General features: G+C 51.2%; 1 protein-coding gene across 1 annotated transcript in view; it reads left to right on the plus strand.

Annotated features, from left to right (window-relative positions):
* LOC140391988 (anosmin-1) overlaps window positions 1-24,597 on the plus strand; it is a 286,799-nt gene that overhangs the window by 22,587 nt on the left and 239,615 nt on the right. The gene's annotated exons all lie outside the window — the stretch shown is intronic.

The raw sequence follows: 24,597 nt of genomic DNA on the forward strand, positions 1-24,597 counted from the left end.
GACTTATTGGCTTCTTATTTATGAATGAGAACCATTGCTGATGTTATCCCCGCCAGGTGCAGGGTTCCAGAAACTAATGGCAGCTCCTCTGTTAGCAGTCAAACTGATCAACTATCTCTGTAGAGGGGCGGCACGGTGGTGCAGTGGTTAGCACGGTTGCCTCATGTCGCCGAGGTCCCAGGTTCGATCCCAGCTCCAGGTCACTATCCATGTGGAGTTTGCACATTGTCCCCATGTCTGCATGGGTCTCACCCCCACAACCCAAAGATGTGCAGGTTAGGTGGATTGGCCATGCTAAATTGCCCCTTAATTGGAAAAAAATAATTGGGTACCTTAAATTTAAAAAAACTATCTCCGTAGAGACGGTGGATTGAACATGGGACCTCCCCTAATGGGCCATGCATTTACAACCTCCGCCAGGGGGGGTGGGGGAGGAAGAGCTAACCTCAACACTTGAAAAAAGTATCAGATTTCATTTTGTGATGAAAACAATCTCACTTAACCCTATCCTTTTAACATTTTAAACCAATAATATGTGAACAGAGTTAATTATTGATGAAATCCGTTTGCAGAATTAAAAGATTTTTGAGGGGCGAAAGGACATGACAAACCCCTCAATGATTTAAATTCATTTGAACAGCAGCGGAGATCTACATCAGTCGCTATTTGTCTGTGTTTCCTTGGTAAAGTGTCCCGACACCTTTTGTCATGATCCTTGCTGACTCTTTGACCCCAATAGATCACCCAATAACAAAGCCCATATCTTCCTGGTCAGATTGTGTTCAAGACTCCTGGTGAGAGGGGACAATGTGCTGGCACCATCCGGGGTCAGAATAACACTGGAAACTGGAGGCTCCGGTTGTCCCTTTCACACTGATACAATGGGAGGATCACCCTTCTGTAGCTCCCGAAGATTACTTCACTCAAAGACGTGAAGAATGAGTGAAGACAAGCTGTCAGCTTCTTTGTCTTCACATCAGTTGTCTGGCACAGCACATCAGTGACAAGAACAGAAGGAGTTGAGATTCAATCATTTGAAGCAAGTGTAGCACTTTGAAGAGCTCTAGCACTCGACTGTAATGTATTAAAATTTATAAATTCATATTTAATGCATAATTCCATTCAGCTTTCTACCACATATGTCTGGATTATGTCTCGAACAGATGCAATATTTTTTCCTTTGTCGAGAATAGTTTGTAAATGAATATCTGTAAAATAATGAATACCTCAGACTATCATCTAATAAGAGTTCAGGTCTGGCTAGAAATGGTGTGAGTTAAGTTCAAACAATTGAGGGAAATTTAGGGCCAGTGATCTTTGAGCAACCGAGCCTAACCAGTCGTCACCATTCAAAGCTAGGAATTAGACTGCTGCTTTGAAATCAATCTGAATTAACCAGATATTATTTATAGTAAAAACCTGTCTCGATTATCTGCCAGTTTTATCCTGTTTTTATATCAGCGATGTTTTTCTATGCATGTTATCATAGAATCATAGAATTTACAATGCAGAAGGAGGCCATTTGGCCCATTGAGTCTGCACCGGCCCTTACAAAGAGAGCCCTACTGAAGGCCAGGTATCTACCCTATCCCCGTAACCCAGTAACCCCCACTTAACATTTTTTTGGACACTAAGGGCAATTTAGCATGGCCAATCCACCTAACCCGCACGTCTTTGGACTGTGGGAGGAAACCAGAGCTGCCGGAGGAAATCCACGCAGACACGGGGAGAACGTGCAGACTCCGCACAGACAGTGACCCAGCCGGGGATCAAACCTGGGACCCTGGAGCTGTGATGCAACTGTGCTAACCACTATGCTACTGTGCTGCCATGTTATGAGATTAAATTCCCCGTGTTGATAATTGTAATGAAATTGTGCGTGGAGGTTGGGGGGAATTCTACTTTGCCTCCATGACAACTTTATTGAATATAATTATCGATGAAAACATTTTCACTCATTCCAATTGTATTATGATGATCACCCAAGAGAATTATGTGCTGGAAGCCTCACCAAGAGGACCGGCATTCAATGCAGGGGTGCTGCCAGCAGGACTAGAGAATCCCGAACAGCCAGAGAATTCCGGCTAAAACTAGTTTCGAACAAGTCAGATTGCACCAACCACATCCCTGGACACCTGCTGAGTTCCCAATCAGCCAGTACTATGGGACCTAAAGCAGTAGATTGATTCAGGGCAAGACCACATGCACTTGAGGCTTGGACAAACCAAGGCTGGATTAGGCCTGAATAGGCCCAAAGCTGGGGATTAGGTTGTGGAAGTTGGGACAGGGAGCAGTAGCTGACTGGTGATAATGCTGCAATAGAAATGTAGTTATCCTGAAGCCACAAATTATTTCCATGGGGGAAGAGTAATCTGACTTAAAGCTAGTTGGAATGGGAGCTGTTATATCTTCAGAGTGACATAAGTTCGGACATGCCAATTTTTGTTCACTGGCAGTTGCATTGCAGGCAAACCTCCTCCCCTGTCCTAACCCTGAATTTGCATCTTTCTCTGGTTCCTCTCCCATATCCTGCCTTGCTCTCTTTGAGCTTTTCCTGTCAATGAGACTCGCCAGCAAACTTTCCCGACACTATTCCCACTAAACTATTGCCCATTGAACATCCCCTCCTGATCCCCATGTTTGAAACTCATCTTTTAATTTGCCGTCATCACTTCCACACCTCAAAAAAAGCCAACTCTTAGCCTCACCATCCTTTCACACTGCCCTTAAATCTCCATTCTCCCTTTCCTCTGCAAAGTCCTCTTTCTTGTTGCCATCTCACAAAGCCTTTCGCAGAACTTCATCTTCAAATCCATCCAATCAGGTTTCCGCTCCTGCTACAGTACCAAATTGGTGCTTAGCAAAGCCACAATTGACATCCTTTGTAAATGTGACAAGGGTAAACAATCTCTCCTTGTCCTTCTTGATCTTACTGTCGTCTCTTGACACAGTTGACTCACCAGCCTCCCCCAAGGCCTTCCATTGCCATCCGTTTGGAAGGTTGCTGTCACCCAGTTCCATTCTTACCTGTCTAACCATATACAGAGAATCACATACAGTGGCTTCTCCAACATTACCTTTGGCATTCCCGATGGCTCAAGCCTTGCCCTCCCACTCCTTTTAATTCTCATCTACTTCTGTCCTCGGTGACATCATCCAAAATAATGGCTAATAATAATAATCTTTATTAGTCTCACAAGTAGGCTCACAAGAGGAGTACCAATATTCTGGGGGGGAAATTTGCTAATGCTCTTCGGAGGGTTTAAAATAGTTCAGCAGGGGCTTGGGAACCTGAATTGTATCTGCAGGATACAGGAGGTTGAGAGTAGTGAGGTCATGAGTAAGGTTTCAAAGTTGCAGGAGTGTACCGGCAGGCAGGAAGGTGGTTTAAAGTGTGTCTTCTTCAATGCCAGGAGCATCCGGAATAAGATGGGTGAACTTGCGGCATGGGTTGGTACCTGGGACTTCGATGTTGTGGCCATTTCGGAGACATGGATAGAGCAGGGACAGGAATGGTTGTTGCAGGTGCCAGGATTTAGATATTTCAGTAAGCTCAGGGAAGGTGGTAAAAGAGGGGGAGGGGTGGCACTGTTAGTCAAGGACAGTATTACAGTGGCAGAAAGGACGTTTGATGAGGACTCGTCCACTGAGGTAGTATGGGCTGAGGTTAGAAATAGGAAAGGAGGGGTCACCCTGTTAGGGGTTTTCTATAGTCCTCCAAAAAGTTCCAGAGATGTAGAGGAGAGGATTGCAAAGATGATTCTGGATAGGAGCGAAAGCAACAGGGTAGTTGTTATGGGGAACTTTGACTTTCCAAATATTGACTGGAAACGCTATAGTTCGAGTACATTAGATGGGTCCGTTTTTGTCCAATGTGTGCAGGAGGGTTTCCTGACACAGTATGTAGATAGGCCAACGAGAGGCAAGGCCATATTGGATTTAGTACTGGGTAATGAACCGGGACAGGTGTTAGATTTGGAGGTAGGTGAGCACTTTGGTGATAGTGACCACAATTCGATTATGTTTACTTTAGTGATGGAAAGGGATAGGTATATACCGCAGGGCAAGAGTTATATCTGGGGGAAAGGCAATTATGATGCGATGAGGCATGACTTAGGATGCATCGGATGGAGAGGAAAACTGCAGGGGATGGGCACAATGGAAATGTGGAGCTTGTTCAAGGAACAGCTTCTGCGTGTCCTTGATAAGTATGTACCTGTCAGGCAGGGAGGAAGTGGTCGAGCAAGGGAACCGTGATTTACTAAAGCAGCCGAAACACTTGTCAAGAGGAAGAAGGAGGCTTATGTAAAGAGGAGACATGAAGGTTCAGTAAGGGCGCTCGAGAGTTACAAGTTAGCTAGGAAGGACCTAAAGAGAGAGCTAAGAAGAGTCAGGAGGGGACATGAGAAGTCTTTGGCAGGTAGGATCAAGGATAACCCTAAAGCTTTCTATTGATATGTCAGGAATAAACGAATGACTAGGGTAAGAGTCGGGCCAGTCAAGGACAGTAGTGGGAAGTTGTGCTTGTAGTCCGAGAAATAGGAGAGGTACTAAATGAATATTTTTCATCAGTATTCACACAGGAAAAAGATAATGTTGTCGAGGAGAATACTGAGATTCAGGCTACTAGACTAGAAGAGCTTGAGGTTCATAAGGAGTAGGTTTTAGCAATTCTGGAAAGTGTGAAAATAGATAAGTCCCCTGGGCCGGATGGGATTTATCCTAGGATTCTCTGGGAAGCTAGGGAGGAAATTGCTGAGCCTTTGGCTTTGTTCTTTAAGTCATCTTTGTCTACAGGAATAGTGCCCGAAGACTGGAGGATAGCAAATGTTGTCCCCTAGTTCAAGAAGGGGAGTAGAGACAACCCCGGTAACTATAGACCAGTGAGCCTTACTTCTGTTGTGGGCAAAATATTGGAAAGGTTCATAAGAGATAGGATGTATAATCATCTGGAAAGGAATAATTTGATTCGAGATAGTCAACACGGTTTTGTGAAGGGTAGGTTGTGCCTCACAAACCTTATTGAGTTCTTTGAGAAGGTGACCAAACAGGTGGATGAGGGTAAAGCAGTTGATGTGGTGTATATGGAGTTCAGTAAAGCGTTTGATAAGGTTCCCCACGGTAGGCTACGGCAGAAAATAGGGAGGCTTGGGATTCAGGGTGATTTAGCAATTTGGATCAGATATTGGCTAGCTGGAAGAAGACAAAGGGTGGTGGTTGATGGGAAATGTTCAGACTGGAGTCCAGTTACTAGTGGTGTACCACAAGGATCTGTTTTGGGGCCACTGCTGTTTGTCATTTTTATAAATGACCTGGAGGAGGGCGTAGAAGGATGGGTGAGTAAATTTGCAGATTACACTAAAGTCGGTGGAGTTGTGGACAGTGCGGAAGGATGTTACAAGTTACAGAAGGACATAGATAAGCTGCAGTGCTGGGCTGAGAGGTGGCAAATGGAGTTTAATGCAGACAAGTGAGAGGTGATTCATTTTGGAAGGAATAACAGGAAGACAGAGTACTGGGCTAATGGTAAGATTCTTGGCAGTGTGGATGAGCAGAGAGATCTCGGTGTCCATGTACATAGATCCCTGAAAGTTGCCACCCAGGTTGAGAGGGTTGTTAAGAAGGCGTACGGTGTGTTAGCTTTTATTGGTAGAGGGATTGAGTTTCGGAGCCATGAGGTCATGTTGCAGCTGTACAAAACTCTGGTGCGGCCGCATTTGGAGTTTTGCGTGCAGTTCTGCTCGCCGCATTATAGGAAGGATGTGGAAGCATTGGAAAGGGTGCAGAGGAGATTTACCAGAATGTTGCCTGGTATGGAGGAAAGATCTTATGAGGAAAGGCTGAGGGACTTGAGGCTGTTTTCATTCGAGAGAAGAAGGTTAAGAGGTTACTTAATTGAGGCATACAAGATGATCAGAGGATTGGATAGGGTGGACAGTGAGAGCCTTTTTCCTCAGGTGGTGATGTCTAGCATGAGAGGACATAGCTTTAAATTGAGGGGAGATAGACATAGGACAGATGTCAGAGGTAGGTTCTTTACTCAGAGTAGTACTGCGCTGTAATGTTCTATGTTCTATATGCATTAACACTACAATGAAGTAACTGTGAAAAGCCCCTAGTCGCCACACGCAGCCCCTGTTCGGGTACACTGAGGGAGAATTCAGAATGTCCAATTCACAAAACAAGCATGTCTGTCGAGACTTGTGGAAGGAAACCGGAGCACCCGGAGGAAACTCACGCAAACATGGGGAGAACGTGCAGACTCCGCACAGACAGTGACCCAAGCAGGGAATCGAACCCGTGTCCTTCACGCTGTGAAGCAACAGTGCTAACCACTATGCTACTGTGCTGTCAATTTTCACATGTCCACTGGTGATACCCAGCTCTTACCTTGCGACCACCTCTCCTGAATCCTCCATAGTTGCTAAATTGTTGGACTACTTGGGCACAATTCTGCCACTGCACTCTGCCCGACGCCAATCTGGGCGCTCCGTGTAGATCGCGGGAGGCCCAAATCAGGCCTCGCGCTGGGCACAAAACCTTGCACAAGTCACCCGACCTGCAGCGCCCGGCAAGAGCATGATCCAGATAATCATATTTAAATGAATCGTAAAGGTTGGAGGGTGAAGGAGGGGTACTAAAAGGGGGAAACCCGAAAGTAGGGATGGGGGAGGGGGCGGCTGAAGGGTTGAGGACTCTCAATGATCCCCATAGCGGGCTGTCCTCACGTGGGGGATGGGGTTAATGCCTATGCCTGCGGGAGGGGGGTGGGGGGTAGTATTGCCGGGGGTTTGGGGGACCCGCAAGCTCACTTAGAGATTGGGACACCCTTTCAAAGTGGCGCCGCGATCTTTGAGGAGCCGGTCTCACTGACGAGCTCAGCTCCCCACTGCTAAAAACAATTCTAAGTGTGGGCTAGACTGGGGAGAAACTCCACAATGTCCCCAAAAAATGACTATCCAGGTTTAGATCTAACCTAAAAAGCTGGCAGGAAACACCCCACTCAACCCACCCAAAATGACACTTAGAGACTTTTTGGTTGAATCGCACCCCCTGTCTGACATTGGCTACTGAATGAGCAGAACTTTCCTCCAAGTAAATACATGAATAGGATGGGAATAGAGGGATACGGACCCAGGAAGTGTAGAAGATTTTAGTTTAGACGGGCAGCATGGTCGGCGCAGGCTTCGAGGGCCGAAGGGCCTGTTCCTTTGCTGCACTTTTCTTTGTTCTTTGTTGTTTTAAATATTGGGATGACTGAAGTCACTGTTTTTGGTTCCTGTTCCATTTCCTAGCTTCCAATCCCATCCTTCTCCTGAGTAACAGTCAGAGACTAAACCAAACTGTTCACAACCTTGGCATTATATTTGATCCTGCAATGAACTTCCAACCACGTATTCAGGTCATCACTGAGACCACCTAATTTGACCTCCGTTAAATTGCCTGACTTCAGCTCAGCCTCATTTGTTGCCCAAATCCTCATTTATATCTTTGTTACCTCTACACTCGATTATTCCAACGTACCTCTGGCTGGTCTCCCACATAGGATATTGTCATTGGACTAGTAATCCAGAGGCCAAGGCTAATAGTATAGGGACCCGGGTGCAAATACCACTACAGCAGCTGGTGGAATTTGAATTCAATTAATAAAATCTGGAATTATAGAGCTAGTCTCAGAGATGGGTGACCATGACAACTAACAATGATTGTTAGTGATCGTGGTCGGTGCCGGGGATGTAGGTGCTGGGGCTGAGAGCGCTGGGGATGGGGATGGCTGTGTCGGGGATGGGAGTGCTGGGGATGGGGATGGGTGTGTCGGGGATGGGGGTGGCGGGGATGGGAGTGCTGGGGATGTGGATGGGAGTGTCGGGGATGGGAGTGTCGGGGATGGGAGTGTCGGGGGTGGGGGTGTCGGGGGTGGGGGTGTCGGGGGTGGGGGTGTCGGGGGTGGGGGTGTCGGGGGTGGGGGTGTCGGGGGTGGGGGTGTCGGGGGTGGGGGTGTCGGGGGTGGGGGTGTCGGGGGTGGGGGTGTCGGGGGTGGGGGTGTCGGGGGTGGGGGTGTCGGGGGTGTCGGGGGTGTCGGGGGTGTCGGGGGTGTCGGGGGTGGTGGGATTGGGAGTGATGGGGGTGGTGGTGTCGGGGGTGGGGGTGGGTGTGTCGGGGGTGGTGGGATTGGGAGTGATGGGGGTGGTGGGATTGGGAGTGCCGGGGGTGGGGGTGCCAGGGGTGGGGGTGCTGGGGATGGGGGTGGCGGGATTGGGATAGTTAAAGCTAGTATCGTATTAACCCACAGTCTGAGTATGTTTAAACAGTTAATGATTCAATAAAATAGTGTTGCACTATTTCAAGTGTTGGTGACCAGTATGTGATCCAGAACACCCAACTCATCAGAGGGGACTCAGGATGAGCCGGGAAACCGTCTGCCATATCTGCCGCGTGGGACACCGCGTGGGACTGGGGGTGGACACCCACTTCCCGTGGCCTTCAAGATGACGGTGGGCCTGAATGTCAATGCCACAGCGTCATTCCAGTCTCCGAGTGGGGACCTGTCCGGTATCTCCCAAATGTCGGGGCACCGGTGCATCCGTGCAGTGACCGACGCCCTGTAGAACATCGCGGACCGGTACATCCAGTTCCCTGTGGAACGGGCCCACAAGGATGCCCGGGCAGCGGGATTCGCAGCCATGGCCAGGGTGCCCATGGTAAGGGGGCGATCGATGGGGTGCCATGCGGCCACCAGCGGATAACAGGGACATGTTCATGAACAGGAAGGGGACCTACTCCATCAACATTCAGGTGGTCTGCGACCACCAGATGAAGATCCTGCATGTCTGCATCTGGTACCCGGGCAGTGTGCATAACAGGTTCATATTGGCACAATCGTTCATCCCCGCCATGTTCGAGGGACACCCCCTCGAAGGGAGGAGCAACATGACGAAGGGCGGGCCTCCCCAGATGAGGAGGATGGGGGCAATGTACGGGACAGACGGGCTGATAGCCGCATTGTGCACAGACTAGGGGGGAATCGCCGTGTTTGGGCACGGACAGCACAGTACACCATCCCGCCCACCACCCAGCACCCTCACCCCACCACCCACATGCACACCACCCCTCCATTGCACATCCACCTGCGGCACAACGGGCCGGGCTCACACGGTCGCCAGTGGAAGCGGGTCTATTGCAGGCCATGGAGGATGATGACGACCCGCTCTGTGATGAGCTCCGGGCTCTACATCGTTAGACAATGTCTGACTCATGGCCACAGTAACACCCTCCACCTGGACCGTCCCTGCATGCGGCCGTGACACTGCAGCGCACGGACCCGTCGTCTGCACGGGGCAGGGATGGCAAGAGAGGCCTGGGGAGGGGGGGTGAGGCGCACACTCACCTGAGCTCGATGTCCAATCACCCCTCACACACACTGGCGCTCACCTCCCACCCCACCCCCGCATGCATCGGACGGAGCACAAAGGCAGCTTCTGTAGGTGTGAAAGTGATTTTAATGACAAACAGTTCTTACATGTGCCCTAGCCCCTATAACTAATCTGTGCCCTGCACCCGTGCCAACTTACTCTGTGTCTAATTGTTTGGCCTTACGGGCCCTATGACTACGTCTAGGTGGTTCCCCAGATGGTACAGCAGAACTGGAGGTGGACTGCTGTGATTCCTGCCCTGTGACTAGGGTCCCCTTCCCCGTTTCCTGGGTTGGCCCGGCCTGGATGGGCCAGGCTGCGCCTCGGGCGACCGGGATGTCGTGCCGATGGTTGCCCACCTGATGCACCTAGGGCGGAAGTGGGGGGGCGGGGGGGGGGGGGGGGGGGGGGGGGGGGGCGGAGTCCGAGGTGTCGTGGTGTGCCGGGACATCCCCTGCAGGGCAACCTGGAACGGGCCCCAGCACCTCCGCCTCCCTTGGGGTGCCCGATGGCCCCGGGGCCTCTCCATGGGTCGGGGATGCGAACTGATTCAGCACCCGAGGCACCCCTGGCACATGGCGCTGCCAGTGCTGGAGGCCCGCCCTGGTATCAACAAGGGTCTGCAGGTTTGCAGCCATTGAGCTCGGAGTTGGTCATCCCTGCCTGTGTCCGGGCGACGCCGGTCAGCACCTGGGCAATGGTGCCGATGCCCTCAGCGATGGCCTGTTATGACAGGGCCATGGCGTTGAGTGCTGCTGTGATCTGCAGCTGGCTCTGGCTCATGGCGTCCTCTGAGAGGGCAGCCATGTCCTGAGCCACGGACGCAGCCTGCAAGGCAAGCCCCAGGCCTTGCATACTGCGACCCATGTCTGACATCGTCACACCCATTGCCTCCACCGCGGACGCCACCCGTGCGGTTTCGGCCTGGGTGGCACGCATGACCGGCACCACTCCCTGCTCATGCCGCAGGTGGACTCCTCCACTTGCGTCTGCAGGTGCTACAAGCATGCCGTCACCCCCTTCGCCTGTCCCTGGGTCCGTGACTGCATCGGATCAATGGGTGGGTGTGGTAAGTCCAGGAACCGGGGACACGTCTGTGCGGCAGCTGGTTGCTGGGGCCGGGCGTCCGACCGTCCGGCCCTTCGGTTGCTCCTACCTCCACCTGCTGTACCGGGACAGCTGTGTTGGACGCACCAGTTAGTGTACCAGAAACCTCATCGCTAAAATGCCCAACCGAGGTGAGTGTCTCTGCGATGGTGGAGGGTGTAGGAGATAGCAGTGGCGTAATGTCGAGGTCCTCATCGGACCCGAAGTCCGTGGTGGTGGTTCTTGTCCGTCCGTCCCTGTTGTTGGGTGTCCTTGGTGGGTGTGTTCTGTGTGTTGGTCTCCTGGGTGGTTGAGTCCTGTGAATCACTGTCCTGGGTGGGTGTGTCCTGGGTGGGTGTGTCCTGGGTATTGGTGTCCTGGATGTCGGTGTCCTGGGTCGACTGGGACAGGGGCCTGGTGGTGTGGCTGCCCTCCCCGCTGCTGGATGTGGCCCTACGGTGTTGCCGCACTGGCACCAGATGGGAGCGGCGGATGCCTGACGTTCCGGGTCCATCTCTGGCCCGTGGGTGCCCTGACACGGGATGGGGCGTCATATTCCCGAGGTCCCAAGTTGGTCCTTGTCCTGTGGGCACCCTGGCACTGGGTGGGGGCATCGTATTCCTGACGGCCCTGGTTGTTCCCTGTCCTGTGGGCACCCTGGCACGTCCTGGGGACGGTATGCATCCGCAGGGATGGGTGGGTCGACGTTTGGTTCTGCAATGCACAATACAGCATGCATAGCTAGACACGCAGATGGGGGGCCGAAGGGGGCGTGGGGGAACAGGGGGTATGGGGGGGGGGAAAGGGGCAAGCGGGGAAGGGGGGAGAGAGGAGATGGGAGGATGGGGGGGAATGGAGGAGCGAGGAGATGAGGGGGAAGGGGGCAAGGGGGGAAGGGAGGAGAGAGGGGGTCGGGGGGAAGGGGGGATGGGGAAGGGAGGAGAGGGGAGATGGGAGGAAGGGAGGAGCGAGGAGATGGAGGTAGGGGGGAAGGGAGGAGAGAGGGGGAGGGGGGACAGGGGAAGGGGGGACAGGGGAAGGGGGATAGGGGGAAGGGGGATGGGAGGAAGGGAGCAGAGAGGAGATGGGGGACGGGGGAAGAGAGGAGATGGGGGAAGGGAGGAGAGAGGAGATGGGAGAAGGGGAGAGCGAGGAGATGGGGGACGAGGGAAGTGAGGAGAGCTTCTCCTGGGGGGGGGGGGGGGGGGTGACAGAGATAAAGGGCATCAGCGTTAGGCAGACATATACTTGCAGAACAGCGGTTGTGTGTATGTTGGCATAGGTTCACAGCCCATCCTGCCAATGCAGCCTGCATGGGTGGGTGCAGCCATGTCGGTTCCAGCTAGGGCTGTGTGGCCCATCCTTGGGGGGGGGGGGTACTCACCCTGGTTGCCCTGATTAGGTCATTGACCTTCTTGTGGCACTGGACGCCTATCCTGGCTGTTACCGCCACGGCGCTGACGACTCCTGCCACCTCCCTCCACAGGCGCCGGCTGACGCGTGGTGAAACCCTGCGGCCGTGATGGGGTACAGAGCCTCCCTCCTCTGCTCCACTGTGTCCAGGAGCGTCTCGATGTCCCGCTCCTGGACCCTCGGCGCTGCGCGGCGGGCGGCCATTTTACCGAGTCTCTGGCGGTGGCATTTTCTGTGCTGCGATGCCGCGCGACGTCAATGACGGTCAGAGGTTTCCGGAGCTTACGGTTGTCCCGACGCCGGAGTGCTTCGTGCCGTTCTTGGCGCCGGCGTAGCGCCATCCCGCCGATTGGGGGAGAATTCCGCCTCAGATATCTCAACAGCTCCAGGCCTGCTCTCTCCAGTTTAAAATGTAACTAGACCCAGGTTTCACCTTTTTTAACCCACAAATAAAGAATATAAATTAAACTTACATTTAAAACTTACTCCTAATACAAATACATGTAACTTACTTAAAATTATCTCTAGTTTCTAACACCAGACACAGTGATTTAATATTGTAAGTATACTCCTGTATATCTTTTGAAAAACATATTCTGACATCAATATATGACAGAACATGGGCAGAATTCTCCTACCCGCCCCGCCACATTTCTGCCCCGACCGGCCGGCGGGAGTCTCCGTAACACCGGCCGGTCAATGGGGTTTCCCATTGTGGGGCAGCCCCACGCCGTCGGGAAACCCCCGGGCGACGGCAAAACGGAGACTCCCGCCAGCGGAGAATGACGCCCCATGTGTGTAATTTCCATCCTCTGTTGTGATTCATCACTAATCACTATTTGTACGGTTTTGCCATTTATTTACTATAAGAGTCGCACACTGCAATTTACCTGAGAATAGAACACGGTCTGAGAGCTTTAAGGCCCGTTTTTGGTTCTTTTTGATGTTAGCTAATTGGACAATTTCCAGTCTCACCTAAGTGTTCCCTGAGCTCTAAACCTCCATACCCAAGGTGTACTCCCATGTGCGCAGTCCATGATCCGAGACTTTGACCCTCTGTTAAGTGACACTCTGCTCTTTAACCACTACCACCTTCAATCAAAATGGCCACCAAATATAACCGTTTGCAGCCCCATTCACAAATCATGAGGTTTTACAATATTCAGTCGTTGTGTCTGGCAGAACGTTGTGCTTTGAAATTATTTTTAAAGGGTGAGGGATGTTTTCCAGATATACTCATGAGCGATTCTCACAGCATGTGGGGTGACCCCCCCGCCCCCCCCCCCCCCCCCCCCCCCCCGCCCCCCCCCCCAACTGTCCTTATTACAGCCCTAATGTTGAACAATCCTATAAAGTAACTTCCAAACATAAGTGTCTTGTATAAAAGTAACAGCTGGTAGGGATGGGCTGTCCTTCGATGCAAAACTTTGTACACACATGAGGAAAGCAGCTACCACCTTTGACTGACTCACAAAACATGCATAGGGTAGCATCAAGTTGGCCTTCAGGGTCACGTTGATGGCTTGTAAATCCTGTGTTCTCAGCATCTTGTGTGGCTGTGAAACATGGGCTTACAGCTGTCAAGAAAGGAAGCTCAATAATTTCAATTTTTGCTGTCTGTGGTGAATCATGGGAGGACAAAATCACAAATCTGGCAGTTGTGTCAAAGGCAGGACTCCTACGTTTGCTAGCACTCATCAATCATGGTTGTTTCATTGACTTGAGCCGTCCCACAGCATGGAAGACAGTCACATACCTAAGGGAATTCTGTCTGGCGAGGTAGCCGGAACCGGAGGGATGCCCAAGAGAGAGATCAAGGTCCTAGACATTGCTTATCACACCTGGGAATCATTAGCTGGTAACAGAGGACAATGACACCTCCTGTGGGCTGGCATTCACCGACACAATGGTCAGTGGTTACAGCAGCTTAGCAACAGGTGCCAACAGCAAAAACAATAATCTACAACACACTTGGAACATTCAACTGTGGCACTTGTGGGAGAACCTGCCCCTCAAGGATTAGCCTCTTCAGCCATTAGCAAAGGTGTGCGATTTGAGGACGGCTCATCAGAAATGGATTGTTTGTTCCATGCCCACCATCTTTCGTAGACAGAAAGATGTTGACAGCAACAACAGACAGTGGTGCACTCGGGCAGAGTCAATTCTGCAAGGCTAGGGCGGCACAGTGGTGCAGCGGTTAGCATTGCTGCCTCACGGCGCTGAGGACTCGGGTTCAATCCCAGCCCCGGTTAACTGCCTGTGTGGAGTTTGCACATTCTCCCAGTGTCTGCGTGGGTCTCACCCCCACAACTCGAAAGATGTGCAGGCTAGGCAGGTTGGCCACGCTAAATTGCCCCTTAGTTGAAAAAACAATAATCAGGTACTCTACATTTTTTATTTAAATTCCGCCAGGCTTTGGAATCAGTTGAACATCAACTTGGAGTCATCCACATGTTTTACCATACAGCGGAATGTTTATTTTTCTCTATATATTCCTAAGTAGCCTCATGGTTTAGCAATTACCTCTGTTGTGATGAGAAAATATTGTGTCCAAGGCACTATAAATATTCTGCAAAAAGACTGCTGGCTACAGTTTGTGCACCCCAAAGTTTCCAATGTGTTTGGAATAAAGACATGAAGAACCACTGCCGATCTCGTTCATCAGTTGGAGCTTTGAAATTGTGTCAAGTGTTAATCCAATAAAGGGTGGATTCTGAATGACAGCTGCCTGTTTGGAGTAACAAGTAGGCAAATCACTGTCCGTGTCTGTCTGTTATTTCAAGGGCAGAGGTGAATCTCTGGCTCTCCATCACTGTCAAGTGCAAAAATTAATTCATGCTGCAGTGAGATTTTGTAATGCACAATCCCTCTGCCTTTACCTAGGAATGAGATGTTTCTTATTACGATGTTAAACATACTGTTACCGCATAATTTAGAACAGTGTTAAAATAGAGAATGAATACAGACAATTTGAAAAACAATGCTAGGCTACAATATGTGACATAAATTCATTTTGCAAGGCGTTTTATAGATGTGGCTTTAAGTGCAACAAAGGAGCATTTGTTTAAAATGATCAAACAGTACATTTGCAATATATCTTAAAATGTAGATAATATAAAGTGTTTGTTTGTTTAAAGTTTGACAGTTATTGGTATAAATGTTTTATTTATGAATTTATGAATAAAAGATATGTTATATGCATGCTAATCTGCGTTATTATAGCCATGACAGCTACTTGTCTTTGTGTAGAATAATGACTCCTGTTGCAAATGTTTTCACCACCAATCCCTCAGTCACAAAGGCATATTTCCTGAATGAGGAAATATGTATGGAATATCTTTATACTTTCTGCTATGCTTAAAGTGAAATTCACTTTGAAATAAAGATGCTTTCTTGGGAGCAGCATCTTTGACTGTAAGCTGTGCAAACCCTTTCCTTCTGGACTGTTTTTGCACTGACTGTATAATTCACAGTTAGAATTATTTCAAAATCATACTTTTAAAAAATACTTTCAGCAATATTCTCCTATCTTTTCGGACCTCTCTATTCAACTTAGAATCCATAGAATCCTTACAGTGCAGAAGGAGGCCTTTCGGCCCATCGAATCTGCAGTGACCGTCCGAAAGAGCACTCTACCTAGGCCAACTTCCCCTCCCTAACCCCGTGGCCCTGCACATTGATCATGGCCAATCCACTTAATCTTCACATTTTTGGACATTAAGGGGCAATTTAGTCCACCTTACTTGCACACCTTTGGACTATGGGAGGAAACTGGAGCACCCATAGGAAGCCTACACAGACACAGGGAGAACATACAAACTCCACACAGACAGTGACCCAAGGTCAGAATCAAACCTATGTCCCTGGCATGAGGTAGCAGTGGTAACCAATGTGCCACCGTGCCACTCCACATGTAATTTGGTCAAGTGTTTAGCTTGTTGATTTCTCTCTCTGAACCTTACTTTTGATTTTGGTCAATTTAACCATAAATCTTTGGACCCTCTATATTTAGGCTTGGAAGGGGCGGCACAGTGGTCAGCATTGCTGCCTCATGCCGTTGAGGACCCGGGTTCGATCTCGGCCCTTGGTCACTCTCTGTGTGGAGTTTGCAATTTCTCTCCGTGTTTGTGTGGGTCTCACCCCCACAATTCAAAGATGTGCAGGGTAGGTGGATTGGCCATGCTAAATTGCCCCTTAATTGAAAAAAAAAAGAACTGGGCACTTTAAATTTATTTAAAAAAAATTAGGCTTGGAATATGGGAAGCCTTCTGGGCTCCTCTCAACAAGACTAGTCATGACTGGGAACTTTACAGTGTAAAGAATCATGTAGCTCAAACCCGGTAACGACCACTCCATAATAGAAAAAAGAAAAGACTTCCGGGTGCGGCAATGCGAAGCTGAGCCGCACGATTCGGCAGCTCCCGCTACCACGGACTTTCGGGCTCGCTGGAAGAGCCCCAACGGAACTTTTTTCGGAACTAACCCATGGGGAAGGTAAGAGGGAGGTCCCCCTCCAACTTGAATGAAACGGACTCGAAGCGTAACGGCCACAAAAGTGGCACTGGAGCAACGGGAAAAACCGGGGAAAAAAGACAAAATGGCGGCGGCCAGAGACAAAGGGGAGCTGCAGGAGTTTATTAAGCACTGCTTCGAGGAGCATCGCGAGGAGATGCGTAAGGAAATGCTGGCGCCAATGCTTTTGGCAATCGAAGGACTAGGGATCACCCAGAAGGCCCACGAGGTTCAGATCCAGGAGATACAAAAAAGAGTTGGTCAGAACGAGGACGAGATGTCGGGCCTGGTGGTGAGAGTGGAGCAGAACGAGGCGCTACACAGGAGGTGGGCGGGAAGACTCGAAGACCTGGAGAACAGGTCGAGGAGAAAGAATCTGCGGATCCTGGGTCTCCCTGAAGGAGCGGAGGGGGCTGATGCCGGGGCATACGCGAGCACGATGCTCGGGGCGATGATGGGCAAGGAGGCCCCTTCGAGGACGCTGGAGTTGGACGGGGCACACCGGGTGCTGGCGAGGAGGCCCCGGGCAAATGAGCCGTCAAGAGCGATGGTGGTGAGGTTCCACTGGTTCACGGACAGAGAGTGGGTCCTGAAATGGGCCAAGAAGGAGCGGAGCAGTAAGTGGGACAATGCAGAGATCCGAATATACCCGGACTGGAGCACGGAGGTTGCAAAGCGGAGAGCGGGTTTCAACCGGGCCAAAGCGGTGTTGCACCGGAAAGAATTGAAATTCGGAATGCTGCAGCCGGCGCGACTGTGGGTCACATACAAGGGCCAACACAACTACTTTGAAACGCCTGAAGAGGCGTGGACATTTATACAAACCGAAAAGTTGGACTCTTAGCTGAGGGTTTGTGAGGGTGGGGGGGATATTTGAGGTTTGATGTGTGATGGTTGTTGTATATAGGGGGTCAATCACAATCATGCGCAGGAAATGTTACAAGGGCTGGGGGAGAGAGACAAGGCCGCGATAGGAGCTGCACTACAGGGGGCGGAGCGGGCTTTGGAAAGCGCGGGGTTTTGTTTTTCCCGCGTGCGGAAAGAAAGATTGGAGGGGGAACTCCCACACGGGGAGGTCAATGGGATAGCGGGGGTAGCCGGCGTCAGCAGGTGTCAGCTGACTTACGGGAGTGACATGGGGGGAGCAAAAAAGCTAGACAGTGGTCTAGCGGGAGGGAGGGAAGGGGGGGGGAAAAAGGGTTGCTGCTGCACTGGCCGAAAGGGAATGGGACATAGAAGAGGTGGTCGGGACGGGGGTCCCCCGTCTGGGGGACTGGAGGGTGAGGGAGGCATGGACACGGGACGGGACTGGCCCAGAAAAGGAGATGGCTAGTCGGCAAGGGGGGGGGGGGGGGGGGGGGCGGTGAGAGCCCCTCCAATCCGGCTGATAACGTGGAACGTGAGGGGGCTGAATGGGCCAGTGAAGAGGGCTCGAGTGTTCGCGCACTTAAAGGGACTGAAGGCGGACGTGGTCATGCTCCAAGAGACTCACCTGAAGGTGGCGGACCAGGTCAGGTTAAGAAAGGGATGGGTAGGACAGGTATTCCACTCGGGACTGGACGCGAAGAATAGAGGGGTGGCAATATTAGTGGGAAAGCGGGTGTCATTTGAGGCCAAGACTATTGAGGTGGACAATGGAGGGCGACATGTAATGGTGAGTGGTAGGCTGCAGGGGACATGGGTGGTGTTGGTAAACGTATACGCTCCGAACTGGGATGATGCAGGATTCATGAAGCGCATGTTGGGGCGCATTCCGGACCTGGAGAAAGGAGGCCTGCCTGACAATGGGAGGGGACTTCAATACAGTGTTGGACCCAGCACTAAACCGCTCCAAATCAAGGACTGGAAAGAGGCCGGCGGCGGCCAAGGTACTTAGGGGCTTTATGGATCAGATGGGGGGAGTGGACCCATGGCGGTTTGCAAGGCCGCAGGCCAGGGAATTTTCTTTCCTTTCCCATGTACACAAAGCCTACTCCCGGATAGATTTTTTTGTTCTGGGCAGGGCGCTCATCCCGAGGGTGGAGGGGACGGAGTATTCGGCCATAGCCGTTTCGGACCATGCCCCGCACTGGGTGGAACTGGAGCTGGGAGAGGAGAGGGACCAACGCCCGCTGTGGCGGCTGGATGTGGGACTGCTGGCGGACGAGGTGGTGTGTGGGAAAGTGAGGGGGTGTATCGAAAGGTACTTGGAGGCCAACGACAACGGGGAGGTGCGGGTAGGGGTGGTATGGGAGGCGTTGAAGGCGGTGGTCAGGGGAGAGCTAATCTCCATTAGGGCTCATAGGGAGAAGACAGAGGGCATGGAAAGGGAGAGGTTAGTGGGGGAGATTTTAAGAGTGGGCAGGAGATACGCAGAGGCCCCGGAGGAAAGATTACTTGGGGAAAGACGACGGCTTCAGACGGAGTTTGACCTGTTGACCACAGGGAAGGTGGAGACACAGTGGAGGAAAGCGCAGGGGGCGACCTATGAGTATGGGGAAAAGGCTAGTCGGATGCTGGCACACCAGCTCCGTAAAAGGATGGCAGCGAGGGAAATAGGGGGAGTCAAAGATGGAAGGGGAGCCACGGTTCGGAGTGCGACGAAAATCAACAAGGTATTTAAGGCCTTCTATGAAGAGCTGTACAGATCCCAGCCCCCAACGGGGGAAGAGGGTATGAGACGATTCCTAGACCAGCTGAGATTCCCGAGGGTGGAGGAGCAAGAGGTGGCTGGTCTGGGGGCACCAATTGGGTTGGAGGAGCTGAGCAAGGGTTTGGGGAGCATGCAGGCGGGGAAGGCCCCGGGACCGGACGGGTTCCCGGTGGAGTTCTACAGGAAGTACGTAGACCTGTTGGCCCCGCTACTAGTGACGACCTTTAATGAGGCAAGAGAGGAGGGGACCCTACTTCCGACAATGTCGGAAGCGACAATTTCTTTGATCCTAAAGCGGGACAAGGACCCACTGCAATGTGGGTCGTACAGGCCGATCTCGCTCCTCAATGTGGATGCAAAGTTGCTGGCAAAAGTGCTGGCCACGAGGATCGAGGACTGTGTCCCGGGGGTGATTCACGAGGACCAGACAGGATTTGTAAAGGGTAGGCAGCTAAACACCAATGTGCGGCGGCTCTTAAACGTGATAATGATGCCATCGGTGGAGGGAGAAGCGGAGATAGTGGCAGCTATGGACGCGGAGAAGGCCTTTGACCGAGTAGAGTGGGAGTATCTCTGGGAGGTGCTGCGTAGGTTTGGGTTCAGGGGAGGGTTTATCAGTTGGGTTAAGCTCCTTTACAGAACCCCGGTGGCGAGTGTAGTGACAAACCGGCGGAGGTCGGAGTACTTTCGGCTGTACCGAGGGACGAGGCAGGGGTGCCCCCTGTCCCCTCTGTTGTCCGCATTGGCGATCAAACCATTGGCCATGTCATTGAGGGAGTCTAGTAAATGGAGGGGGGTGGTCCGAGGGGGAGAAGAGCATCGGGTGTCGCTTTATGCGGATGACCTGTTGCCGTACGTGGCGGATCCAATGGAGGGGATGGTGGAGGTCATGCAGACTCTGAGGGAGTTTGGGGAGTTTTCGGGCTCTCAGCTCAATGTAGGGAAGAGTGAGCTCTTTGTATTACAGGCGGGGGACAAAGAAAGAGGGATAGGGGACCTACCGCTGAGGAGGGCGGAGGGGAGCTTTCAGTACCTGGGGATCCAGATAGCGAGGAGTTGGTGGGCCCTACATAAACTGAATCTGACGAGGTTGGTGGACCAAATGGAGGAGGATTTTAAAAGATGGGACATGCTACCGCTCTCGCTGGCGGGTAGAGTGCAATCGGTCAAAATGGTGGTCCTTCCGAGGTTTTTGTTTGTGTTTCAGTGCCTTCCCATCGTGATCACTAAGGCCTTTTTTAAGAGAGTAGGCAGGAGTATTATGGGGTTTGTGTGGGCGAATAGGACCCCGAGGGTAAGGAGAGGGTTCTTGGAACGCAACAGGGACCGAGGAGGGTTGGCGCTGCCAAACTTGGGGAGCTACTACTGGCCAGCAAATGCGTCGATGATCCGCAAGTGGGTTATGGAGGGAGAGGGGGTGGCATGGAAGAGGATGGAGATGGCGTCCTGCAAAGTATACCACGAGCCCGGTGGCGGCGGCAACGCTAAGGATCTGGGGCCAGTGGAGACGGCACTGGGGTGCAATGGGAGCATCGGTGTGGTCCCTGATCAGGGGTAACCATCGGTTTGTCCCGGGGAAGATGGACATCTTCCAGACATGTTCCAGAGCTGGCATCGGGCAGGGATCAGAAGAATGGGGGACCTGTTCATTGACGGAACGTTTGCGAGCCAAGGGGCACTGGAGGAGAAGTTTGAGCTACCCCCGCGAAATGCCTTTAGATATATGCAGATGAGGGCTTTTGTGAGGCGACAGGTGGGGGAATTCCCGTTGCTCCCAGCACAAGAAATTCAAGACAGGGTGATCTCGGGTACATGGGTCGGGAAGGGCAAGGTGTCGGCATACAGCAGGAGATGAAAGAAGAGGGGGAAGCGCTGGTAGAAGAGTTGAAGGGTAAATGAGAGGAGGAACTGGGGGAGGAGATCGAGGAACGTCTGTGGGCTGATGCCCTGGGTAGGGTTAATTCCTCCTCCTCGTGTGCCAGGCTCAGCCTGATACAATTTAAGGTGGTTCACAGAGCTCACTTGACGGGGGCGAGGTTGAGCAGGTTCTTTGGGGTAGAGGACAGATGTGGAAGGTGCTCAGGGAGCCCGGCGAACCATGTCCATAATGTTTGGTCATGCCCGGCACTGGAGTGGTTCTGGAGAGGAGTGGCGGGAGCAATATCTCAGGTGGTGAAAGTCCGGGTCAAGCCAAGCTGGGGGCTAGCAATATTTGGAGTAGTGGATGAACCGGGAGTGCAGGAAGCGAAAGAGGCCGGTATTCTGGCCTTTGCGTCCCTAGTAGCCCGGCGAAGGATCTTGCTAATGTGGAAGGAGGCGAAGCTCCCCAACGTGGAGGCCTGGATAAACCATATGGCTGGGTTCATAAAGTTGGAGAGGATTAAGTTTGCCTTGAGAGGGTCTGCGCAGGGGTTCTACAGGCGGTGGCAACCGTTCCCAGACTATCTCGCGGAGTGCTAGAGGAAGGTCGGTCAGCAGCAGCAGCAACCTGGGGGGGGGAGGGGACGTCCGGGGGGGCGGGGGAAGGTCGGTCAGCAGCAGCAGCTGCCTGGGGGGGGTGGAGGAGCAAGAGATAACATGAAGAGTCGGGGAAACTGGCACGTACGGGAGAGAGCCAGTGTACAAAGCTATGCAAATATACTATTTTGCCATGTATACATGTATATATCTTGCTCCGCGCGATTTCTCGTTTCTTTTTTTTGTTATGGCGGGGGGGGGGGATTATTGTTTGTAAGGGAGAAAAATTGTGTTAAAAACTTTAATAAATATATTTTTTTTTAAAAGAAAAAAGAAGAAAGAAAATCACTTATTGTCATAAGTAGACTTCAAATGAAGTTACTGTGAAAAGCCCCTAGTCGCCATATTCGGGGAGGCTGGTACGGGAATTGAACCATGCTGCTGGCCTGCTTTGATCTGCTTTAAAAGCCAGCGATTTAGCCCAGTGAGCTAAACCAGCCCCTAATACATGTACTTGACTATGCTGCAAGTTTTCTTCCTGCGATTTCTTTGAATTATACCTTTTAGGAAGCTGAACATGAAAAACTTTAATATTTTACAGTGGCACAGTGGTTAGCAAAGCCGCCTCACTGCGCCAGAGATCCGGGTTCAACTCCGGCCTTGGGTAACTCTCAGTGTGGATTTTGCACATTCTCCCCGTGTCTGCATGGGTTTCCTCCGGGTGTTCCGGTTTCCTCCCACAATCCAAAGATATGCAGGTTAGGTGGATAGGCCATGCCAAATTGCCCCTTGTGGTGGGGTTGCAGGAATAGGGCGGGGGATTGAGCCTAGGTAGAGTGGTCTTTCGAAGGGTCGGTGCAAACTCGATGGGCTGAGTGGCCTACTTCTGCACTGTAGCGGTTCTATGGTTCCTTTAAAATCTATTATCAGAAGATTGTCTTTTAAAACAGACATTCAAGCAGCTTTCTGGAATTTATCAGCTTTCTGTAAAATTGGCACTAAAACTTTTTTGTTCACTACAAGTGAGATAAAGCTTATTCACTGCACAGCTCTGAGACAAGGGCCGTGATCTACTGGTCTCATCGTTCCAGATGCAGGATGCAACGAGATTGTTCAATTTTGCAAGAGACCTCTCTCTCGATTTAACAACTTTGTTTCGCCTTGCGAGATCTAAGGAGATCCCGCAAGGCGTTGTGATCTCGATCCCGCCCACAATGGCCGTGATCCAGATTTGCACATCCAGATGTGCAGTCAGGTTCACTTGAATATGTTCACAGCGGAGTTACCCAAGGCCCGGGATCTAAGGTCCTGAGCAAGCTCTGTTTTGCACTGGTCTCCACGAACGTGGACCAGGCGTATCGGCACTTGTGGGGGTCTCCCTGGCAATCAGGGGCCCCTGGATGGTCGGGCTCTGGCTGGGTGGTAACCTGGCACCCCCAATGCCACCCTGGCAATACCACATGGGTGCCACCCTGGCACTGCCTATCCTTCTGAGGTTGGGTGAGGAGGGAGCTCGAGGACCCCCTCATTGGTAAGTTGGGGCATTGGGGGAGTCCGGAGGCCATGGTGGGGGGTATAGAGATTCGGGCTCCATCTCATTCTGCACTGGCAAGTGGAGCGCATCAGTGCAGGGACTGGGACTAAGTGCGGCCTCGATGGGGCTTACCTCACCAAGGTACAGAAATGAAACAGAGTTCCATTTAATAGTGGGGTCACTCTCGGCGCTGCCAGCGTCGGGAAGCACCCGGCTAAATGCGTCCGACGTGGGAAATCTGTTTAATTTCCATTAAATCATGCCCCAGTACTCTCATTCTATGCCCGGGACCACATGTGGCCCATCGAGGTTCTGAGTGTTGCCCATGACCGTTTCCGAAGCGAAGGGTTGCCATATTCCGCTGATTCCCGTTGGCATTGTTTTTTTTCCTACCGGTATGACTGAAGTGCTAGGTGCGTAAAGCAAGGGCAAGTGAAGTGAGATGTGCTGATTGCTCACAAAATTGACTGTGTGAGCCGTGAGCTCCCTCTGTGTCCAAAATGTAAATATTTATTTTATTTTAACCATTTGAAGTTGATGATAGTTCTATTAATATATAAATGATTAAGCAGTTTCTATAACTCATTATGAAATATTCAATGTGTATTAAATGGTATCTAATCTTATTCATGGGGTCACTGTATCAGTAACAAATCTTGGGGCCCACTGATATAAAGGAAGGCCTCTCATGCTGCCCAGTCACTAGCCGATGTTGCCCGTTACTGTTCTAAGCAATTAGGTTAAAGGTAAAATGTTAAAATACCTGTGGTGTTGTCTCACATTTAGCTACAATCTAACTCTCAAAGAAAATGCAGTACAAAACATTGGGCTAATACGTTACTCAGCATTTTTACATATTGCATGTACAGTAGCCAGTCTTAATGTTGGCTGTGTTTTGTTGCTGGAGGTCAGCTATAATGGAGAACCATTCCAGTTACTAGCTGCTCATTTGTGAGATGACAGAAGTCAGAATGCTTTTAGTTTTAAAATTTAAAAATACCTGGAGCATGAAGATGAGCAAACTTATTTTATTCTGTATTGTGCATTTAATACTTCATAAAAAGCTAAACTTAAAAAAATAAATAAAACAAATGACGTATTAATTGAAGATTGATCATCCTGACAACCACAGAAATTATGACACATCAAAAAGCTAATTGTGTTGCACAGTGTTTGTGTTTACTTAAGAAAGAAGGGCCTCTTTCTGTGCTGTAAAACTCTATGGCCGGGATTCTCTGCCCTCGTCCGTTGCCACCCGCTGCAAGTGAGAATGGGGAATTCAGCGCTCAGCCAAAACTCCATTCATAGCGGCCGGATTGGAGAATCTCAGTCGAGGGCAAGGTTGGAGAATCCCGGTCAAAGAACAACAAAGAACAAAGAAATGTACAGGAACAGGCCCTTCGGCCCTCCAAGCCCGCGCCGACCATGCTGCCCGACTAAACTACAATCTTCTACACTTCCTGGGTCCATATCCCTCTATTCCCATCCTATTCATGTATTTGTCAAGATGCCCCTTAAATGTCACTATCGTCCCTGCTTCCACCACCTCC

Source organism: Scyliorhinus torazame, chromosome 15 (assembly GCF_047496885.1).
Source record: "Scyliorhinus torazame isolate Kashiwa2021f chromosome 15, sScyTor2.1, whole genome shotgun sequence".
In the NCBI taxonomy this organism is placed as follows: domain Eukaryota; kingdom Metazoa; phylum Chordata; class Chondrichthyes; order Carcharhiniformes; family Scyliorhinidae; genus Scyliorhinus; species Scyliorhinus torazame.